This window comes from Somniosus microcephalus, unplaced genomic scaffold (assembly GCF_052327205.1).
Source record: "Somniosus microcephalus isolate GS21.2 unplaced genomic scaffold, FLI_Smic_1.0 scaffold110, whole genome shotgun sequence".
NCBI classification, from domain to species: Eukaryota; Metazoa; Chordata; class Chondrichthyes; order Squaliformes; family Somniosidae; genus Somniosus; species Somniosus microcephalus.
In genome coordinates, this window is record NW_028225297.1 from 715,015 (window position 1) to 738,085 (window position 23,071).

At 46.5% G+C, this 23,071-nt stretch overlaps 8 non-coding genes and 1 pseudogene across 8 annotated transcripts; all 9 read left to right on the forward strand.

Annotated features, from left to right (window-relative positions):
• The first annotated feature begins 627 nt into the window (after nucleotides 1–627).
• On the forward strand, nucleotides 628–746 carry LOC147083036 (5S ribosomal RNA). Its single transcript, XR_015076198.1, has one exon. It is a non-coding gene; the product is annotated as a 5S ribosomal RNA (ribosomal RNA).
• Nucleotides 747–3,169: 2,423 nt separating this feature from the next.
• Nucleotides 3,170–3,288, forward strand: LOC147083037 (5S ribosomal RNA). Its single transcript, XR_015076159.1, has one exon. It is a non-coding gene; the product is annotated as a 5S ribosomal RNA (ribosomal RNA).
• A 2,419-nt stretch (nucleotides 3,289–5,707) lies between these two features.
• On the forward strand, nucleotides 5,708–5,826 carry LOC147083038 (5S ribosomal RNA). Its single transcript, XR_015076160.1, has one exon. It is a non-coding gene; the product is annotated as a 5S ribosomal RNA (ribosomal RNA).
• A 2,419-nt stretch (nucleotides 5,827–8,245) lies between these two features.
• Nucleotides 8,246–8,364, forward strand: LOC147083039 (5S ribosomal RNA). The gene has a single exon (XR_015076201.1). It is a non-coding gene; the product is annotated as a 5S ribosomal RNA (ribosomal RNA).
• Nucleotides 8,365–10,779: 2,415 nt separating this feature from the next.
• On the forward strand, nucleotides 10,780–10,898 carry LOC147083040 (5S ribosomal RNA). Its single transcript, XR_015076148.1, has one exon. It is a non-coding gene; the product is annotated as a 5S ribosomal RNA (ribosomal RNA).
• Nucleotides 10,899–13,323: 2,425 nt separating this feature from the next.
• LOC147083041 (5S ribosomal RNA) lies at nucleotides 13,324–13,442 on the forward strand. Its single transcript, XR_015076149.1, has one exon. It is a non-coding gene; the product is annotated as a 5S ribosomal RNA (ribosomal RNA).
• A 2,423-nt stretch (nucleotides 13,443–15,865) lies between these two features.
• LOC147083042 (5S ribosomal RNA) lies at nucleotides 15,866–15,984 on the forward strand. The gene has a single exon (XR_015076108.1). It is a non-coding gene; the product is annotated as a 5S ribosomal RNA (ribosomal RNA).
• A 2,433-nt stretch (nucleotides 15,985–18,417) lies between these two features.
• LOC147083043 (5S ribosomal RNA) lies at nucleotides 18,418–18,536 on the forward strand (annotated as a pseudogene).
• Nucleotides 18,537–20,975: 2,439 nt separating this feature from the next.
• LOC147083044 (5S ribosomal RNA) lies at nucleotides 20,976–21,094 on the forward strand. Its single transcript, XR_015076075.1, has one exon. It is a non-coding gene; the product is annotated as a 5S ribosomal RNA (ribosomal RNA).
• The last annotated feature ends 1,977 nt before the right edge of the window (nucleotides 21,095–23,071 follow it).

The following is a 23,071-nucleotide window of genomic DNA, read 5'->3' on the forward strand; positions in this document are numbered from 1 at the left end:
ACCCTCCTTGTTACCTCCTCGAAAAATTGAATTGCGTTAGTCAGACACGACCTTCCGTTAAGAAATCCATGCTGACTGTCCCTGATTAATCCGTGTCTTTCTAAATGAAGATTTCTCCTGTCCCTCAGAACTTTTTCCAATAATTTACCCACCACCGAGGTTAGGCTGACTGGCCTGTAATTATGCGGTCTATCCCTCTCTCCCTTTTGAAAGAACGGTAGCACGTTAGCAGTCCTCCAGTGGTCGGGCACCACACCTGTAGCCAGAGAGGATTGTAAAATGATGGTGAGAGCCTGTGCTATTTGGTGTCTTACTTCTCTTAAGAGTGTGGGATAGATTTGATGCGGGCCTGGGTATTTGTCCAGTTTGAAAGATGCTACAGCCCTTAAGACTTGGTGTTTGAGCATGTTTATTTGATGTAATATTTGAATAGAAGGCAATGAAGGGTTGGGCTTGTAGTTTGTTTGTGTGGGAGGCAGAGCAGCAAGAAGAGGTGGAGGGGGGGTGGGGGGTTGCGGGAGGAGTAAAATTTGTAAATGTAAATTGAGTGTTGAATACTTGTATGAATGCGTAGAAGAGAAAAAAATGGGCGACAGCTTTAAGTAAAGAGAAAGCCAGCCAGCATATGCCTACGGCCATACTAGTCTGAATGCGCCCGATCTCGTCTGATCTCGGAAGCTAAGCAGAGTCAGGCCTGGTTAGTACTTGGATGGGAGACCGCCTGGGAATACCAGGTGCAGTAGGCTTTTGCTGCCGCCACAGGCTGCTCAACGTTTTGCACACACACGCGCACACACTGCTCTTAATCAATCAACATCCTTTTTGCTGCTCTCTCTCTCTCTCTCTCTCTCTCTCGCTTTCCTTTGACCATTTCTTCGCTGCACATTCTCCTGCTGCTACACAAATGCAAGGGGCTCCAGACACAGGGCCGAAATAAGCAGAAGAAGAAAATAAGATAGCCAAAATACACACACTGGCGGAGGGCCACCAGGACACAGCAGCAGAGAGGAGAGACAAGGTGCATAGAAAACTCGGAGGGACAAACAGCAACAGAACAAAGAAGAATGTCGAAAGAGCAGCAGTTAAATTCAGGAAAAAAGCAAAGCCAACTAGCATGCTGTTGAAATGCATGTGTGTTAATGCGAGGAGCGTTACAAATAAGATTGACGAGTTGCAGGCGCAAGTTGCCACATGGGGTTATGCAATAGTAGCCATAACGGAGACCTGGCTTCAAAATGGGCGGAATTGGAAACTAAACAATCCTGGCTACAATGTAATAACATTTGTAGAAGTCGTGTGGGCAGATGTCACATGATCAGGCAGAATCATAGAAATTTACAGCACAGAAGGAGGCCATTCGGCCCATCTTGTCCGTGCCAGCCGACAAAGAGCAATCCACCCAAATCCCACTTTACAGCACTTGGTCCGTAGCCTTGTAGGTTACGGCAGTTCAAGTGCATATCCAAGTACTTTTTAAACGTGATGAGGGTTTCTGCCTCTACCACCCTTTCAGGCAGTGCATTCCAGACCCCCACCATTCACTGGGTGAAAAAATGTCTCCTCAAATTCCCTGTAAACCTCCTACCAATTACTTGAAATCTATTATTGACCCTTCTGCTAAGGGAAATAGGTCCTTCCTATCCACTCTATCTCGGCCCCTCATAATTTTACACACCTCAATTAGGTCTCACCTCAGCCTCCTGTGTTCCAAAGAAAACAACCCCAGCCTATCCAATCTTTCCTCATAACTAAAATTCCCCAGCCCAGGCAACATCCTCGGAAATCTCCTCTGCACCTTCTCTAGTGCAATCGCATCCTTCTTGTAATGTGGTGACCAGAACTGCACGCGGCACTCTAGCTGCGGCCTAACTAGTGTTTTATACAGTTGAAGCATAACCTCCCCGCTCTTATATTCTACGCCTCGGCTAATAAAGGCAAGTATCCCGTATGCCTGCTTAACCACTTTATCTACCTGTCCTGCTACCTTCAGGGATCTGTGGACATGCACTCCAAGGTCCCGCTGATCCTCTGCATTTCTCAGTGTCCTACCATTTATTGTGTATTCCAACTGAATTCCATTTGCCACTGTTCTGCCCACTAGACGAGTCCATTGATATCTTCCTGCAGTCTACAGCATTCTGTTTCATTATTAACCACACGGCCAATTTTTGTATCATCTGCAAACTTCTTAATCATACTTCCTACATTCAAATCCAAATCATTGATATATACCAGAAAAAGCAAAGGGTCCAGTACTGAGTCGGTGCAGGCTCGATGGGCCGAAATGGCCTCTATCTGCACTGTGGGGTTTCTGTGATTCTGTGAGCCCTGCGGAACCCCACTGGAAACAGCCTTCCGGTCACAAAAACACCCTTCGACCATTACCCTTTGTTTCCTGCCTCTGAGCCAATTTTGGATCCAACTTGCCACTTTGCCTTGGATCCCATGGGCTTTTACTTTCGTGACCAATCTGGCATGCGGGACCTTATCAAAAGCCTTGCTAAAATCCATATAGACTACATCAAAGGCACTACCCTCATCGACCCTCCTTGTTACCTCCTCGAAAAATTGAATTGCGTTAGTCAGACACGACCTTCCGTTAAGAAATCCATGCTGACTGTCCCTGATTAATCCGTGTCTTTCTAAATGAAGATTTCTCCTGTCCCTCAGAACTTTTTCCAATAATTTTCCCACCACCGAGGTTAGGCTGACTGGCCTGTAATTATGCGGTCTATCCCTCTCTCCCTTTTGAAAGAACGGTAGCACGTTAGCAGTCCTCCAGTGGTCGGGCACCACACCTGTAGCCAGAGAGGATTGTAAAATGATGGTGAGAGCCTGTGCTATTTGGTGTCTTACTTCTCTTAAGAGTGTGGGATAGATTTGATGCGGGCCTGGGTATTTGTCCAGTTTGAAAGATGCTACAGCCCTTAAGACTTGGTGTTTGAGCATGTTTATTTGATGTAATATTTGAATAGAAGGCAATGAAGGGTTGGGCTTGTAGTTTGTTTGTGTGGGAGGCAGAGCAGCAAGAAGAGGTGGAGGGGGGGTGGGGGGTTGCGGGAGGAGTAAAATTTGTAAATGTAAATTGAGTGTTGAATACTTGTATGAATGCGTAGAAGAGAAAAAAATGGGCGACAGCTTTAAGTAAAGAGAAAGCCAGCTAGCATATGCCTACGGCCATACTAGTCTGAATGTGCCCGATCTCGTCTGATCTCGGAAACTAAGCAGAGTCAGGCCTGGTTAGTACTTGGATGGGAGACTGCCTGGGAATACCAGGTGCAGTAGGCTTTTGCTGCCGCCACAGGCTGCTCAACGTTTTGCACACACACGCGCACACACTGCTCTTAATCAATCAACATCCTTTTTGCTGCTCTCTCTCTCTCTCTCTCTCTCGCTTTCCTTTGACCATTTCTTCGCTGCACATTCTCCTGCTGCTACACAAATGCAAGGGGCTCCAGACACAGGGCCGAAATAAGCAGAAGAAGAAAATAAGATAGCCAAAATACACACACTGGCGGAGGGCCACCAGGACACAGCAGCAGAGAGGAGAGACAAGGTGCATAGAAAACTCGGAGGGACAAACAGCAACAGAACAAAGAAGAATGTAGAAAGAGCAGCAGTTAAATTCAGGAAAAAAGCAAAGCCAACTAGCATGCTGTTGAAATGCATGTGTGTTAATGCGAGGAGTGTTACAAATAAGATTGACGAGTTGCAGGCGCAAGTTGCCACATGGGGTTATGCAATAGTAGCCATAACGGAGACCTGGCTTCAAAATGGGCGGAATTGGAAACTAAACAATCCTGGCTACAATGTAATAACATTTGTAGAAGTCGTGTGGGCAGATGTCACATGATCAGGCAGAATCATAGAAATTTACAGCACAGAAGGAGGCCATTCGGCCCATCTTGTCCGTGCCAGCCGACAAAGAGCAATCCACCCAAATCCCACTTTACAGCACTTGGTCCGTAGCCTTGTAGGTTACGGCAGTTCAAGTGCATATCCAAGTACTTTTTAAACGTGATGAGGGTTTCTGCCTCTACCACCCTTTCAGGCAGTGCATTCCAGACCCCCACGATTCACTGGGTGAAAAAATGTCTCCTCAAATTCCCTGTAAACCTCCTACCAATTACTTGAAATCTATTATTGACCCTTCTGCTAAGGGAAATAGGTCCTTCCTATCCACTCTATCTCGGCCCCTCATAATTTTACACACCTCAATTAGGTCTCACCTCAGCCTCCTGTGTTCCAAAGAAAACAACCCCAGCCTATCCAATCTTTCCTCATAACTAAAATTCCCCAGCCCAGGCAACATCCTCGGAAATCTCCTCTGCACCTTCTCTAGTGCAATCGCATCCTTCTTGTAATGTGGTGACCAGAACTGCACGCGGCACTCTAGCTGCGGCCTAACTAGTGTTTTATACAGTTGAAGCATAACCTCCCCGCTCTTATATTCTACGCCTCGGCTAATAAAGGCAAGTATCCCGTATGCCTGCTTAACCACTTTATCTACCTGTCCTGCTACCTTCAGGGATCTGTGGACATGCACTCCAAGGTCCCGCTGATCCTCTGCATTTCTCAGTGTCCTACCATTTATTGTGTATTCCAACTGAATTCCATTTGCCACTGTTCTGCCCACTAGACGAGTCCATTGATATCTTCCTGCAGTCTACAGCATTCTGTTTCATTATTAACCACACGGCCAATTTTTGTATCATCTGCAAACTTCTTAATCATACTTCCTACATTCAAATCCAAATCATTGATATATACCAGAAAAAGCAAAGGGCCCAGTACTGAGTCGGTGCAGGCTCGATGGGCCGAAATGGCCTCTATCTGCACTGTGGGGTTTCTGTGATTCTGTGAGCCCTGCGGAACCCCACTGGAAACAGCCTTCCGGTCACAAAAACACCCTTCGACCATTACCCTTTGTTTCCTGCCTCTGAGCCAATTTTGGATCCAACTTGCCACTTTGCCTTGGATCCCATGGGCTTTTACTTTCGTGACCAATCTGGCATGCGGGACCTTATCAAAAGCCTTGCTAAAATCCATATAGACTACATCAAAGGCACTACCCTCATCGACCCTCCTTGTTACCTCCTCGAAAAATTGAATTGCGTTAGTCAGACACGACCTTCCGTTAAGAAATCCATGCTGACTGTCCCTGATTAATCCGTGTCTTTCTAAATGAAGATTTCTCCTGTCCCTCAGAACTTTTTCCAATAATTTTCCCACCACCGAGGTTAGGCTGACTGGCCTGTAATTATGCGGTCTATCCCTCTCTCCCTTTTGAAAGAACGGTAGCACGTTAGCAGTCCTCCAGTGGTCGGGCACCACACCTGTAGCCAGAGAGGATTGTAAAATGATGGTGAGAGCCTGTGCTATTTGGTGTCTTACTTCTCTTAAGAGTGTGGGATAGATTTGATGCGGGCCTGGGTATTTGTCCAGTTTGAAAGATGCTACAGCCCTTAAGACTTGGTGTTTGAGCATGTTTATTTGATGTAATATTTGAATAGAAGGCAATGAAGGGTTGGGCTTGTAGTTTGTTTGTGTGGGAGGCAGAGCAGCAAGAAGAGGTGGAGGGGGGGTGGGGGGTTGCGGGAGGAGTAAAATTTGTAAATGTAAATTGAGTGTTGAATACTTGTATGAATGCGTAGAAGAGAAAAAAATGGGCGACAGCTTTAAGTAAAGAGAAAGCCAGCTAGCATATGCCTACGGCCATACTAGTCTGAATGTGCCCGATCTCGTCTGATCTCGGAAACTAAGCAGAGTCAGGCCTGGTTAGTACTTGGATGGGAGACTGCCTGGGAATACCAGGTGCAGTAGGCTTTTGCTGCCGCCACAGGCTGCTCAACGTTTTGCACACACACGCGCACACACTGCTCTTAATCAATCAACATCCTTTTTGCTGCTCTCTCTCTCTCTCTCTCTCTCGCTTTCCTTTGACCATTTCTTCGCTGCACATTCTCCTGCTGCTACACAAATGCAAGGGGCTCCAGACACAGGGCCGAAATAAGCAGAAGAAGAAAATAAGATAGCCAAAATACACACACTGGCGGAGGGCCACCAGGACACAGCAGCAGAGAGGAGAGACAAGGTGCATAGAAAACTCGGAGGGACAAACAGCAACAGAACAAAGAAGAATGTAGAAAGAGCAGCAGTTAAATTCAGGAAAAAAGCAAAGCCAACTAGCATGCTGTTGAAATGCATGTGTGTTAATGCGAGGAGTGTTACAAATAAGATTGACGAGTTGCAGGCGCAAGTTGCCACATGGGGTTATGCAATAGTAGCCATAACGGAGACCTGGCTTCAAAATGGGCGGAATTGGAAACTAAACAATCCTGGCTACAATGTAATAACATTTGTAGAAGTCGTGTGGGCAGATGTCACATGATCAGGCAGAATCATAGAAATTTACAGCACAGAAGGAGGCCATTCGGCCCATCTTGTCCGTGCCAGCCGACAAAGAGCAATCCACCCAAATCCCACTTTACAGCACTTGGTCCGTAGCCTTGTAGGTTACGGCAGTTCAAGTGCATATCCAAGTACTTTTTAAACGTGATGAGGGTTTCTGCCTCTACCACCCTTTCAGGCAGTGCATTCCAGACCCCCACGATTCACTGGGTGAAAAAATGTCTCCTCAAATTCCCTGTAAACCTCCTACCAATTACTTGAAATCTATTATTGACCCTTCTGCTAAGGGAAATAGGTCCTTCCTATCCACTCTATCTCGGCCCCTCATAATTTTACACACCTCAATTAGGTCTCACCTCAGCCTCCTGTGTTCCAAAGAAAACAACCCCAGCCTATCCAATCTTTCCTCATAACTAAAATTCCCCAGCCCAGGCAACATCCTCGGAAATCTCCTCTGCACCTTCTCTAGTGCAATCGCATCCTTCTTGTAATGTGGTGACCAGAACTGCACGCGGCACTCTAGCTGCGGCCTAACTAGTGTTTTATACAGTTGAAGCATAACCTCCCCGCTCTTATATTCTACGCCTCGGCTAATAAAGGCAAGTATCCCGTATGCCTGCTTAACCACTTTATCTACCTGTCCTGCTACCTTCAGGGATCTGTGGACATGCACTCCAAGGTCCCGCTGATCCTCTGCATTTCTCAGTGTCCTACCATTTATTGTGTATTCCAACTGAATTCCATTTGCCACTGTTCTGCCCACTAGACGAGTCCATTGATATCTTCCTGCAGTCTACAGCATTCTGTTTCATTATTAACCACACGGCCAATTTTTGTATCATCTGCAAACTTCTTAATCATACTTCCTACATTCAAATCCAAATCATTGATATATACCAGAAAAAGCAAAGGGCCCAGTACTGAGTCGGTGCAGGCTCGATGGGCCGAAATGGCCTCTATCTGCACTGTGGGGTTTCTGTGATTCTGTGAGCCCTGCGGAACCCCACTGGAAACAGCCTTCCGGTCACAAAAACACCCTTCGACCATTACCCTTTGTTTCCTGCCTCTGAGCCAATTTTGGATCCAACTTGCCACTTTGCCTTGGATCCCATGGGCTTTTACTTTCGTGACCAATCTGGCATGCGGGACCTTATCAAAAGCCTTGCTAAAATCCATATAGACTACATCAAAGGCACTACCCTCATCGACCCTCCTTGTTACCTCCTCGAAAAATTGAATTGCGTTAGTCAGACACGACCTTCCGTTAAGAAATCCATGCTGACTGTCCCTGATTAATCCGTGTCTTTCTAAATGAAGATTTCTCCTGTCCCTCAGAACTTTTTCCAATAATTTTCCCACCACCGAGGTTAGGCTGACTGGCCTGTAATTATGCGGTCTATCCCTCTCTCCCTTTTGAAAGAACGGTAGCACGTTAGCAGTCCTCCAGTGGTCGGGCACCACACCTGTAGCCAGAGAGGATTGTAAAATGATGGTGAGAGCCTGTGCTATTTGGTGTCTTACTTCCCTTAAGAGTGTGGGATAGATTTGATGCGGGCCTGGGTATTTGTCCAGTTTGAAAGATGCTACAGCCCTTAAGACTTGGTGTTTGAGCATGTTTATTTGATGTAATATTTGAATAGAAGGCAATGAAGGGTTGGGCTTGTAGTTTGTTTGTGTGGGAGGCAGAGCAGCAAGAAGAGGTGGAGGGGGGGTGGGGGGTTGCGGGAGGAGTAAAATTTGTAAATGTAAATTGAGTGTTGAGTACTTGTATGAATGCGTAGAAGAGAAAAAAATGGGCGACAGCTTTAAGTAAAGAGAAAGCCAGCCAGCATATGCCTACGGCCATACTAGTCTGAATGCGCCCGATCTCGTCTGATCTCGGAAGCTAAGCAGAGTCAGGCCTGGTTAGTACTTGGATGGGAGACCGCCTGGGAATACCAGGTGCAGTAGGCTTTTGCTGCCGCCACAGGCTGCTCAACGTTTTGCACACACACGCGCACACACTGCTCTTAATCAATCAACATCCTTTTTGCTGCTCTCTCTCTCTCTCTCTCGCTTTCCTTTGACCATTTCTTCGCTGCACATTCTCCTGCTGCTACACAAATGCAAGGGGCTCCAGACACAGGGCCGAAATAAGCAGAAGAAGAAAATAAGATAGCCAAAATACACACACTGGCGGAGGGCCACCAGGACACAGCAGCAGAGAGGAGAGACAAGGTGCATAGAAAACTCGGAGGGACAAACAGCAACAGAACAAAGAAGAATGTCGAAAGAGCAGCAGTTAAATTCAGGAAAAAAGCAAAGCCAACTAGCATGCTGTTGAAATGCATGTGTGTTAATGCGAGGAGCGTTACAAATAAGATTGACGAGTTGCAGGCGCAAGTTGCCACATGGGGTTATGCAATAGTAGCCATAACGGAGACCTGGCTTCAAAATGGGCGGAATTGGAAACTAAACAATCCTGGCTACAATGTAATAACATTTGTAGAAGTCGTGTGGGCAGATGTCACATGATCAGGCAGAATCATAGAAATTTACAGCACAGAAGGAGGCCATTCGGCCCATCTTGTCCGTGCCAGCCGACAAAGAGCAATCCACCCAAATCCCACTTTACAGCACTTGGTCCGTAGCCTTGTAGGTTACGGCAGTTCAAGTGCATATCCAAGTACTTTTTAAACGTGATGAGGGTTTCTGCCTCTACCACCCTTTCAGGCAGTGCATTCCAGACCCCCACCATTCACTGGGTGAAAAAATGTCTCCTCAAATTCCCTGTAAACCTCCTACCAATTACTTGAAATCTATTATTGACCCTTCTGCTAAGGGAAATAGGTCCTTCCTATCCACTCTATCTCGGCCCCTCATAATTTTACACACCTCAATTAGGTCTCGCCTCAGCCTCCTGTGTTCCAAAGAAAACAACCCCAGCCTATCCAATCTTTCCTCATAACTAAAATTCCCCAGCCCAGGCAACATCCTCGGAAATCTCCTCTGCACCTTCTCTAGTGCAATCGCATCCTTCTTGTAATGTGGTGACCAGAACTGCACGCGGCACTCTAGCTGCGGCCTAACTAGTGTTTTATACAGTTGAAGCATAACCTCCCCGCTCTTATATTCTACGCCTCGGCTAATAAAGGCAAGTATCCCGTATGCCTGCTTAACCACTTTATCTACCTGTCCTGCTACCTTCAGGGATCTGTGGACATGCACTCCAAGGTCCCGCTGATCCTCTGCATTTCTCAGTGTCCTACCATTTATTGTGTATTCCAACTGAATTCCATTTGCCACTGTTCTGCCCACTAGACGAGTCCATTGATATCTTCCTGCAGTCTACAGCATTCTGTTTCATTATTAACCACACGGCCAATTTTTGTATCATCTGCAAACTTCTTAATCATACTTCCTACATTCAAATCCAAATCATTGATATATACCAGAAAAAGCAAAGGGCCCAGTACTGAGTCGGTGCAGGCTCGATGGGCCGAAATGGCCTCTATCTGCACTGTGGGGTTTCTGTGATTCTGTGAGCCCTGCGGAACCCCACTGGAAACAGCCTTCCGGTCACAAAAACACCCTTCGACCATTACCCTTTGTTTCCTGCCTCTGAGCCAATTTTGGATCCAACTTGCCACTTTGCCTTGGATCCCATGGGCTTTTACTTTCGTGACCAATCTGGCATGCGGGACCTTATCAAAAGCCTTGCTAAAATCCATATAGACTACATCAAAGGCACTACCCTCATCGACCCTCCTTGTTACCTCCTCGAAAAATTGAATTGCGTTAGTCAGACACGACCTTCCGTTAAGAAATCCATGCTGACTGTCCCTGATTAATCCGTGTCTTTCTAAATGAAGATTTCTCCTGTCCCTCAGAACTTTTTCCAATAATTTTCCCACCACCGAGGTTAGGCTGACTGGCCTGTAATTATGCGGTCTATCCCTCTCTCCCTTTTGAAAGAACGGTAGCACGTTAGCAGTCCTCCAGTGGTCGGGCACCACACCTGTAGCCAGAGAGGATTGTAAAATGATGGTGAGAGCCTGTGCTATTTGGTGTCTTACTTCTCTTAAGAGTGTGGGATAGATTTGATGCGGGCCTGGGTATTTGTCCAGTTTGAAAGATGCTACAGCCCTTAAGACTTGGTGTTTGAGCATGTTTATTTGATGTAATATTTGAATAGAAGGCAATGAAGGGTTGGGCTTGTAGTTTGTTTGTGTGGGAGGCAGAGCAGCAAGAAGAGGTGGAGGGGGGGTGGGGGGTTGCGGGAGGAGTAAAATTTGTAAATGTAAATTGAGTGTTGAATACTTGTATGAATGCGTAGAAGAGAAAAAAATGGGCGACAGCTTTAAGTAAAGAGAAAGCCAGCTAGCATATGCCTACGGCCATACTAGTCTGAATGCGCCCGATCTCGTCTGATCTCGGAAGCTAAGCAGAGTCAGGCCTGGTTAGTACTTGGATGGGAGACTGCCTGGGAATACCGGGTGCAGTAGGCTTTTGCTGCCGCCACAGGCTGCTCAACGTTTTGCACACACACGCGCACACACTGCTCTTAATCAATCAACATCCTTTTTGCTGCTCTCTCTCTCTCTCTCTCTCTCTCTCTCGCTTTCCTTTGACCATTTCTTCGCTGCACATTCTCCTGCTGCTACACAAATGCAAGGGGCTCCAGACACAGGGCCGAAATAAGCAGAAGAAGAAAATAAGATAGCCAAAATACACACACTGGCGGAGGGCCACCAGGACACAGCAGCAGAGAGGAGAGACAAGGTGCATAGAAAACTCGGAGGGACAAACAGCAACAGAACAAAGAAGAATGTAGAAAGAGCAGCAGTTAAATTCAGGAAAAAAGCAAAGCCAACTAGCATGCTGTTGAAATGCATGTGTGTTAATGCGAGGAGTGTTACAAATAAGATTGACGAGTTGCAGGCGCAAGTTGCCACATGGGGTTATGCAATAGTAGCCATAACGGAGACCTGGCTTCAAAATGGGCGGAATTGGAAACTAAACAATCCTGGCTACAATGTAATAACATTTGTAGAAGTCGTGTGGGCAGATGTCACATGATCAGGCAGAATCATAGAAATTTACAGCACAGAAGGAGGCCATTCGGCCCATCTTGTCCGTGCCAGCCGACAAAGAGCAATCCACCCAAATCCCACTTTACAGCACTTGGTCCGTTACCTTGTAGGTTACGGCAGTTCAAGTGCATATCCAAGTACTTTTTAAACGTGATGAGGGTTTCTGCCTCTACCACCCTTTCAGGCAGTGCATTCCAGACCCCCACCATTCACTGGGTGAAAAAATGTCTCCTCAAATTCCCTGTAAACCTCCTACCAATTACTTGAAATCTATTATTGACCCTTCTGCTAAGGGAAATAGGTCCTTCCTATCCACTCTATCTCGGCCCCTCATAATTTTACACACCTCAATTAGGTCTCGCCTCAGCCTCCTGTATTCCAAAGAAAACAACCCCAGCCTATCCAATCTTTCCTCATAGCTAAAATTCCCCAGCCCAGGCAACATCCTCGGAAATCTCCTCTGCACCTTCTCTAGTGCAATCGCATCCTTCTTGTAATGTGGTGACCAGAACTGCACGCGGCACTCTAGCTGCGGCCTAACTAGTGTTTTATACAGTTGAAGCATAACCTCCCCGCTCTTATATTCTACGCCTCGGCTAATAAAGGCAAGTATCCCGTATGCCTGCTTAACCACTTTATCTACCTGTCCTGCTACCTTCAGGGATCTGTGGACATGCACTCCAAGGTCCCGCTGATCCTCTGCATTTCTCAGTGTCCTACCATTTATTGTGTATTCCAACTGAATTCCATTTGCCACTGTTCTGCCCACTAGACGAGTCCATTGATATCTTCCTGCAGTCTACAGCATTCTGTTTCATTATTAACCACACGGCCAATTTTTGTATCATCTGCAAACTTCTTAATCATACTTCCTACATTCAAATCCAAATCATTGATATATACCAGAAAAAGCAAAGGGCCCAGTACTGAGTCGGTGCAGGCTCGATGGGCCGAAATGGCCTCTATCTGCACTGTGGGGTTTCTGTGATTCTGTGAGCCCTGCGGAACCCCACTGGAAACAGCCTTCCGGTCACAAAAACACCCTTCGACCATTACCCTTTGTTTCCTGCCTCTGAGCCAATTTTGGATCCAACTTGCCACTTTGCCTTGGATCCCATGGGCTTTTACTTTCGTGACCAATCTGGCATGCGGGACCTTATCAAAAGCCTTGCTAAAATCCATATAGACTACATCAAAGGCACTACCCTCATCGACCCTCCTTGTTACCTCCTCGAAAAATTGAATTGCGTTAGTCAGACACGACCTTCCGTTAAGAAATCCATGCTGACTGTCCCTGATTAATCCGTGTCTTTCTAAATGAAGATTTCTCCTGTCCCTCAGAACTTTTTCCAATAATTTTCCCACCACCGAGGTTAGGCTGACTGGCCTGTAATTATGCGGTCTATCCCTCTCTCCCTTTTGAAAGAACGGTAGCACGTTAGCAGTCCTCCAGTGGTCGGGCACCACACCTGTAGCCAGAGAGGATTGTAAAATGATGGTGAGAGCCTGTGCTATTTGGTGTCTTACTTCTCTTAAGAGTGTGGGATAGATTTGATGCGGGCCTGGGTATTTGTCCAGTTTGAAAGATACTACAGCCCTTAAGACTTGGTGTTTGAGCATGTTTATTTGATGTAATATTTGAATAGAAGGCAATGAAGGGTTGGGCTTGTAGTTTGTTTGTGTGGGAGGCAGAGCAGCAAGAAGAGGTGGAGGGGGGGTGGGGGGTTGCGGGAGGAGTAAAATTTGTAAATGTAAATTGAGTGTTGAATACTTGTATGAATGCGTAGAAGAGAAAAAAATGGGCGACAGCTTTAAGTAAAGAGAAAGCCAGCTAGCATATGCCTACGGCCATACTAGTCTGAATGCGCCCGATCTCGTCTGATCTCGGAAGCTAAGCAGAGTCAGGCCTGGTTAGTACTTGGATGGGAGACTGCCTGGGAATACCGGGTGCAGTAGGCTTTTGCTGCCGCCACAGGCTGCTCAACGTTTTGCACACACACGCGCACACACTGCTCTTAATCAATCAACATCCTTTTTGCTGCTCTCTCTCTCTCTCTCTCTCTCTCTCTCTGTCTCTCTCTCTCGCTTTCCTTTGACCATTTCTTCGCTGCACATTCTCCTGCTGCTACACAAATGCAAGGGGCTCCAGACACAGGGCCGAAATAAGCAGAAGAAGAAAATAAGATAGCCAAAATACACACACTGGCGGAGGGCCACCAGGACACAGCAGCAGAGAGGAGAGACAAGGTGCATAGAAAACTCGGAGGGACAAACAGCAACAGAACAAAGAAGAATGTAGAAAGAGCAGCAGTTAAATTCAGGAAAAAAGCAAAGCCAACTAGCATGCTGTTGAAATGCATGTGTGTTAATGTGAGGAGCGTTACAAATAAGATTGACGAGTTGCAGGCGCAAGTTGCCACATGGGGTTATGCAATAGTAGCTATAACGGAGACCTGGCTTCAAAATGGGCGGAATTGGAAACTAAACAATCCTGGCTACAATGTAATAACATTTGTAGAAGTCGTGTGGGCAGATGTCACATGATCAGGCAGAATCATAGAAATTTACAGCACAGAAGGAGGCCATTCGGCCCATCTTGTCCGTGCCAGCCGACAAAGAGCAATCCACCCAAATCCCACTTTACAGCACTTGGTCCGTAGCCTTGTAGGTTACGGCAGTTCAAGTGCATATCCAAGTACTTTTTAAACGTGATGAGGGTTTCTGCCTCTACCACCCTTTCAGGCAGTGCATTCCAGACCCCCACCATTCACTGGGTGAAAAAATGTCTCCTCAAATTCCCTGTAAACCTCCTACCAATTACTTGAAATCTATTATTGACCCTTCTGCTAAGGGAAATAGGTCCTTCCTATCCACTCTATCTCGGCCCCTCATAATTTTACACACCTCAATTAGGTCTCGCCTCAGCCTCCTGTGTTCCAAAGAAAACAACCCCAGCCTATCCAATCTTTCCTCATAACTAAAATTCCCCAGCCCAGGCAACATCCTCGGAAATCTCCTCTGCACCTTCTCTAGTGCAATCGCATCCTTCTTGTAATGTGGTGACCAGAACTGCACGCGGCACTCTAGCTGCGGCCTAACTAGTGTTTTATACAGTTGAAGCATAACCTCCCCGCTCTTATATTCTACGCCTCGGCTAATAAAGGCAAGTATCCCGTATGCCTGCTTAACCACTTTATCTACCTGTCCTGCTACCTTCAGGGATCTGTGGACATGCACTCCAAGGTCCCGCTGATCCTCTGCATTTCTCAGTGTCCTACCATTTATTGTGTATTCCAACTGAATTCCATTTGCCACTGTTCTGCCCACTAGACGAGTCCATTGATATCTTCCTGCAGTCTACAGCATTCTGTTTCATTATTAACCACACGGCCAATTTTTGTATCATCTGCAAACTTCTTAATCATACTTCCTACATTCAAATCCAAATCATTGATATATACCAGAAAAAGCAAAGGGCCCAGTACTGATGGGCCGAAATGGCCTCTATCTGCACTGTGGGGTTTCTGTGATTCTGTGAGCCCTGCGGAACCCCACTGGAAACAGCCTTCCGGTCACAAAAACACCCTTCGACCATTACCCTTTGTTTCCTGCCTCTGAGCCAATTTTGGATCCAACTTGCCACTTTGCCTTGGATCCCATGGGCTTTTACTTTCGTGACCAATCTGGCATGCGGGACCTTATCAAAAGCCTTGCTAAAATCCATATAGACTACATCAAAGGCACTACCCTCATCGACCCTCCTTGTTACCTCCTCGAAAAATTGAATTGCGTTAGTCAGACACGACCTTCCGTTAAGAAATCCATGCTGACTGTCCCTGATTAATCCGTGTCTTTCTAAATGAAGATTTCTCCTGTCCCTCAGAACTTTTTCCAATAATTTTCCCACCACCGAGGTTAGGCTGACTGTCCTGTAATTATGCGGTCTATCCCTCTCTCCCTTTTGAAAGAACGGTAGCACGTTAGCAGTCCTCCAGTGGTCGGGCACCACACCTGTAGCCAGAGAGGATTGTAAAATGATGGTGAGAGCCTGTGCTATTTGGTGTCTTACTTCTCTTAAGAGTGTGGGATAGATTTGATGCGGGCCTGGGTATTTGTCCAGTTTGAAAGATGCTACAGCCCTTAAGACTTGGTGTTTGAGCATGTTTATTTGATGTAATATTTGAATAGAAGGCAATGAAGGGTTGGGCTTGTAGTTTGTTTGTGTGGGAGGCAGAGCAGCAAGAAGAGGTGGAGGGGGGGTGGGGGGTTGCGGGAGGAGTAAAATTTGTAAATGTAAATTGAGTGTTGAATACTTGTATGAATGCGTAGAAGAGAAAAAAATGGGCGACAGCTTTAAGTAAAGAGAAAGCCAGCTAGCATATGCCTACGGCCATACTAGTCTGAATGTGCCCGATCTCGTCTGATCTCGGAAGCTAAGCAGAGTCAGGCCTGGTTAGTACTTGGATGGGAGACCGCCTGGGAATACCGGGTGCAGTAGGCTTTTGCTGCCGCCACAGGCTGCTCAACGTTTTGCACACACACGCGCACACACTGCTCTTAATCAATCAACATCCTTTTTGCTGCTCTCTCTCTCTCTCTCTCTCTCTGTCTCTCTCTCTCGCTTTCCTTTGACCATTTCTTCGCTGCACATTCTCCTGCTGCTACACAAATGCAAGGGGCTCCAGACACAGGGCCGAAATAAGCAGAAGAAGAAAATAAGATAGCCAAAATACACACACTGGCGGAGGGCCACCAGGACACAGCAGCAGAGAGGAGAGACAAGGTGCATAGAAAACTCGGAGGGACAAACAGCAACAGAACAAAGAAGAATGTAGAAAGAGCAGCAGTTAAATTCAGGAAAAAAGCAAAGCCAACTAGCATGCTGTTGAAATGCATGTGTGTTAATGCGAGGAGTGTTACAAATAAGATTGACGATTTGCAGGCGCAAGTTGCCACATGGGGTTATGCAATAGTAGCCATAACGGAGACCTGGCTTCAAAATGGGCGGAATTGGAAACTAAACAATCCTGGCTACAATGTAATAACATTTGTAGAAGTCGTGTGGGCAGATGTCACATGATCAGGCAGAATCATAGAAATTTACAGCACAGAAGGAGGCCATTCGGCCCATCTTGTCCGTGCCAGCCGACAAAGAGCAATCCACCCAAATCCCACTTTACAGCACTTGGTCCGTAGCCTTGTAGGTTACGGCAGTTCAAGTGCATATCCAAGTACTTTTTAAACGTGATGAGGGTTTCTGCCTCTACCACCCTTTCAGGCAGTGCATTCCAGACCCCCACCATTCACTGGGTGAAAAAATGTCTCCTCAAATTCCCTGTAAACCTCCTACCAATTACTTGAAATCTATTATTGACCCTTCTGCTAAGGGAAATAGGTCCTTCCTATCCACTCTATCTCGGCCCCTCATAATTTTACACACCTCAATTAGGTCTCGCCTCAGCCTCCTGTGTTCCAAAGAAAACAACCCCAGCCTATCCAATCTTTCCTCATAACTAAAATTCCCCAGCCCAGGCAACATCCTCGGAAATCTCCTCTGCACCTTCTCTAGTGCAATCGCATCCTTCTTGTAATGTGGTGACCAGAACTGCACGCGGCACTCTAGCTGCGGCCTAACTAGTGTTTTATACAGTTGAAGCATAACCTCCCCGCTCTTATATTCTACGCCTCGGCTAATAAAGGCAAGTATCCCGTATGCCTGCTTAACCACTTTATCTACCTGTCCTGCTACCTTCAGGGATCTGTGGACATGCACTCCAAGGTCCCGCTGATCCTCTGCATTTCTCAGTGTCCTACCATTTATTGTGTATTCCAACTGAATTCCATTTGCCACTGTTCTGCCCACTAGACGAGTCCATTGATATCTTCCTGCAGTCTACAGCATTCTGTTTCATTATTAACCACACGGCCAATTTTTGTATCATCTGCAAACTTCTTAATCATACTTCCTACATTCAAATCCAAATCATTGATATATACCAGAAAAAGCAAAGGGCCCAGTACTGAGTCGGTGCAGGCTCGATGGGCCGAAATGGCCTCTATCTGCACTGTGGGGTTTCTGTGATTCTGTGAGCCCTGCGGAACCCCACTGGAAACAGCCTTCCGGTCACAAAAACACCCTTCGACCATTACCCTTTGTTTCCTGTCTCTGAGCCAATTTTGGATCCAACTTGCCACTTTGCCTTGGATCCCATGGGCTTTTACTTTCGTGACCAATCTGGCATGCGGGACCTTATCAAAAGCCTTGCTAAAATCCATATAGACTACATCAAAGGCACTACCCTCATCGACCCTCCTTGTTACCTCCTCGAAAAATTGAATTGCGTTAGTCAGACACGACCTTCCGTTAAGAAATCCATGCTGACTGTCCCTGATTAATCCGTGTCTTTCTAAATGAAGATTTCTCCTGTCCCTCAGAACTTTTTCCAATAATTTTCCCACCACCGAGGTTAGGCTGACTGGCCTGTAATTATGCGGTCTATCCCTCTCTCCCTTTTGAAAGAGCGGTAGCACGTTAGCAGTCCTCCAGTGGTCGGGCACCACACCTGTAGCCAGAGAGGATTGTAAAATGATGGTGAGAGCCTGTGCTATTTGGTGTCTTACTTCTCTTAAGAGTGTGGGATAGATTTGATGCGGGCCTGGGTATTTGTCCAGTTTGAAAGATGCTACAGCCCTTAAGACTTGGTGTTTGAGCATGTTTATTTGATGTAATATTTGAATAGAAGGCAATGAAGGGTTGGGCTTGTAGTTTGTTTGTGTGGGAGGCAGAGCAGCAAGAAGAGGTGGAGGGGGGGTGGGGGGTTGCGGGAGGAGTAAAATTTGTAAATGTAAATTGAGTGTTGAATACTTGTATGAATGCGTAGAAGAGAAAAAAATGGGCGACAGCTTTAAGTAAAGAGAAAGCCAGCCAGCATATGCCTACGGCCGTGCTAGTCTGAATGCGCCCGATCTCGTCTGATCTCGGAAGCTAAGCAGAGTCAGGCCTGGTTAGTACTTGGATGGGAGACCGCCTGGGAATACCAGGTGCAGTAGGCTTTTGCTGCCGCCACAGGCTGCTCAACGTTTTGCACACACACGCGCACACACTGCTCTTAATCAATCAACATCCTTTTTGCTGCTCTCTCTCTCTCTCTCTCTCTCTCTCTCTGTCTCTCTCTCTCGCTTTCCTTTGACCATTTCTTCGCTGCACATTCTCCTGCTGCTACACAAATGCAAGGGGCTCCAGACACAGGGCCGAAATAAGCAGAAGAAGAAAATAAGATAGCCAAAATACACACACTGGCGGAGGGCCACCAGGACACAGCAGCAGAGAGGAGAGACAAGGTGCATAGAAAACTCGGAGGGACAAACAGCAACAGAACAAAGAAGAATGTAGAAAGAGCAGCAGTTAAATTCAGGAAAAAAGCAAAGCCAACTAGCATGCTGTTGAAATGCATGTGTGTTAATGCGAGGAGTGTTACAAATAAGATTGACGAGTTGCAGGCGCAAGTTGCCACATGGGGTTATGCAATAGTAGCCATAACGGAGACCTGGCTTCAAAATGGGCGGAATTGGAAACTAAACAATCCTGGCTACAATGTAATAACATTTGTAGAAGTCGTGTGGGCAGATGTCACATGATCAGGCAGAATCATAGAAATTTACAGCACAGAAGGAGGCCATTCGGCCCATCTTGTCCGTGCCAGCCGACAAAGAGCAATCCACCCAAATCCCACTTTACAGCACTTGGTCCGTAGCCTTGTAGGTTACGGCAGTTCAAGTGCATATCCAAGTACTTTTTAAACGTGATGAGGGTTTCTGCCTCTACCACCCTTTCAGGCAGTGCATTCCAGACCCCCACCATTCACTGGGTGAAAAAATGTCTCCTCAAATTCCCTGTAAACCTCCTACCAATTACTTGAAATCTATTATTGACCCTTCTGCTAAGGGAAATAGGTCCTTCCTATCCACTCTATCTCGGCCCCTCATAATTTTACACACCTCAATTAGGTCTCGCCTCAGCCTCCTGTGTTCCAAAGAAAACAACCCCAGCCTATCCAATCTTTCCTCATAACTAAAATTCCCCAGCCCAGGCAACATCCTCGGAAATCTCCTCTGCACCTTCTCTAGTGCAATCGCATCCTTCTTGTAATGTGGTGACCAGAACTGCACGCGGCACTCTAGCTGCGGCCTAACTAGTGTTTTATACAGTTGAAGCATAACCTCCCCGCTCTTATATTCTACGCCTCGGCTAATAAAGGCAAGTATCCCGTATGCCTGCTTAACCACTTTATCTACCTGTCCTGCTACCTTCAGGGATCTGTGGACATGCACTCCAAGGTCCCGCTGATCCTCTGCATTTCTCAGTGTCCTACCATTTATTGTGTATTCCAACTGAATTCCATTTGCCACTGTTCTGCCCACTAGACGAGTCCATTGATATCTTCCTGCAGTCTACAGCATTCTGTTTCATTATTAACCACACGGCCAATTTTTGTATCATCTGCAAACTTCTTAATCATACTTCCTACATTCAAATCCAAATCATTGATATATACCAGAAAAAGCAAAGGGCCCAGTACTGAGTCGGTGCAGGCTCGATGGGCCGAAATGGCCTCTATCTGCACTGTGGGGTTTCTGTGATTCTGTGAGCCCTGCGGAACCCCACTGGAAACAGCCTTCCGGTCACAAAAACACCCTTCGACCATTACCCTTTGTTTCCTGCCTCTGAGCCAATTTTGGATCCAACTTGCCACTTTGCCTTGGATCCCATGGGCTTTTACTTTCGTGACCAATCTGGCATGCGGGACCTTATCAAAAGCCTTGCTAAAATCCATATAGACTACATCAAAGGCACTACCCTCATCGACCCTCCTTGTTACCTCCTCGAAAAATTGAATTGCGTTAGTCAGACACGACCTTCCGTTAAGAAATCCATGCTGACTGTCCCTGATTAATCCGTGTCTTTCTAAATGAAGATTTCTCCTGTCCCTCAGAACTTTTTCCAATAATTTTCCCACCACCGAGGTTAGGCTGACTGGCCTGTAATTATGCGGTCTATCCCTCTCTCCCTTTTGAAAGAACGGTAGCACGTTAGCAGTCCTCCAGTGGTCGGGCACCACACCTGTAGCCAGAGAGGATTGTAAAATGATGGTGAGAGCCTGTGCTATTTGGTGTCTTACTTCTCTTAAGAGTGTGGGATAGATTTGATGCGGGCCTGGGTATTTGTCCAGTTTGAAAGATGCTACAGCCCTTAAGACTTGGTGTTTGAGCATGTTTATTTGATGTAATATTTGAATAGAAGGCAATGAAGGGTTGGGCTTGTAGTTTGTTTGTGTGGGAGGCAGAGCAGCAAGAAGAGGTGGAGGGGGGGTGGGGGGTTGCGGGAGGAGTAAAATTTGTAAATGTAAATTGAGTGTTGAATACTTGTATGAATGCGTAGAAGAGAAAAAAATGGGCGACAGCTTTAAGTAAAGAGAAAGCCAGCTAGCATATGCCTACGGCCATACTAGTCTGAATGCGCCCGATCTCGTCTGATCTCGGAAGCTAAGCAGAGTCAGGCCTGGTTAGTACTTGGATGGGAGACTGCCTGGGAATACCAGGTGCAGTAGGCTTTTGCTGCCGCCACAGGCTGCTCAACGTTTTGCACACACACGCGCACACACTGCTCTTAATCAATCAACATCCTTTTTCCTGCTCTCTCTCTCTCTCTCTCGCTTTCCTTTGACCATTTCTTCGCTGCACATTCTCCTGCTGCTACACAAATGCAAGGGGCTCCAGACACAGGGCCGAAATAAGCAGAAGAAGAAAATAAGATAGCCAAAATACACACACTGGCGGAGGGCCACCAGGACACAGCAGCAGAGAGGAGAGACAAGGTGCATAGAAAACTCGGAGGGACAAACAGCAACAGAACAAAGAAGAAAGAGCAGCAGTTAAATTCAGGAAAAAAGCAAAGCCAACTAGCATGCTGTTGAAATGCATGTGTGTTAATGCGAGGAGTGTTACAAATAAGATTGACGAGTTGCAGGCGCAAGTTGCCACATGGGGTTATGCAATAGTAGCCATAACGGAGACCTGGCTTCAAAATGGGCGGAATTGGAAACTAAACAATCCTGGCTACAATGTAATAACATTTGTAGAAGTCGTGTGGGCAGATGTCACATGATCAGGCAGAATCATAGAAATTTACAGCACAGAAGGAGGCCATTCGGCCCATCTTGTCCGTGCCAGCCGACAAAGAGCAATCCACCCAAATCCCACTTTACAGCACTTGGTCCGTAGCCTTGTAGGTTACGGCAGTTCAAGTGCATATCCAAGTACTTTTTAAACGTGATGAGGGTTTCTGCCTCTACCACCCTTTCAGGCAGTGCATTCCAGACCCCCACCATTCACTGGGTGAAAAAATGTCTCCTCAAATTCCCTGTAAACCTCCTACCAATTACTTGAAATCTATTATTGACCCTTCTGCTAAGGGAAATAGGTCCTTCCTATCCACTCTATCTCGGCCCCTCATAATTTTACACACCTCAATTAGGTCTCGCCTCAGCCTCCTGTGTTCCAAAGAAAACAACCCCAGCCTATCCAATCTTTCCTCATAACTAAAATTCCCCAGCCCAGGCAACATCCTCGGAAATCTCCTCTGCACCTTCTCTAGTGCAATCGCATCCTTCTTGTAATGTGGTGACCAGAACTGCACGCGGCACTCTAGCTGCGGCCTAACTAGTGTTTTATACAGTTGAAGCATAACCTCCCCGCTCTTATATTCTACGCCTCGGCTAATAAAGGCAAGTATCCCGTATGCCTGCTTAACCACTTTATCTACCTGTCCTGCTACCTTCAGGGATCTGTGGACATGCACTCCAAGGTCCCGCTGATCCTCTGCATTTCTCAGTGTCCTACCATTTATTGTGTATTCCAACTGAATTCCATTTGCCACTGTTCTGCCCACTAGACGAGTCCATTGATATCTTCCTGCAGTCTACAGCATTCTGTTTCATTATTAACCACACGGCCAATTTTTGTATCATCTGCAAACTTCTTAATCATACTTCCTACATTCAAATCCAAATCATTGATATATACCAGAAAAAGCAAAGGGCCCAGTACTGAGTCGGTGCAGGCTCGATGGGCCGAAATGGCCTCTATCTGCACTGTGGGGTTTCTGTGATTCTGTGAGCCCTGCGGAACCCCACTGGAAACAGCCTTCCGGTCACAAAAACACCCTTCGACCATTACCCTTTGTTTCCTGCCTCTGAGCCAATTTTGGATCCAACTTGCCACTTTGCCTTGGATCCCATGGGCTTTTACTTTCGTGACCAATCTGGCATGCGGGACCTTATCAAAAGCCTTGCTAAAATCCATATAGACTACATCAAAGGCACTACCCTCATCGACCCTCCTTGTTACCTCCTCGAAAAATTGAATTGCGTTAGTCAGACACGACCTTCCGTTAAGAAATCCATGCTGACTGTCCCTGATTAATCCGTGTCTTTCTAAATGAAGATTTCTCCTGTCCCTCAGAACTTTTTCCAATAATTTTCCCACCACCGAGGTTAGGCTGACTGGCCTGTAATTATGCGGTCTATCCC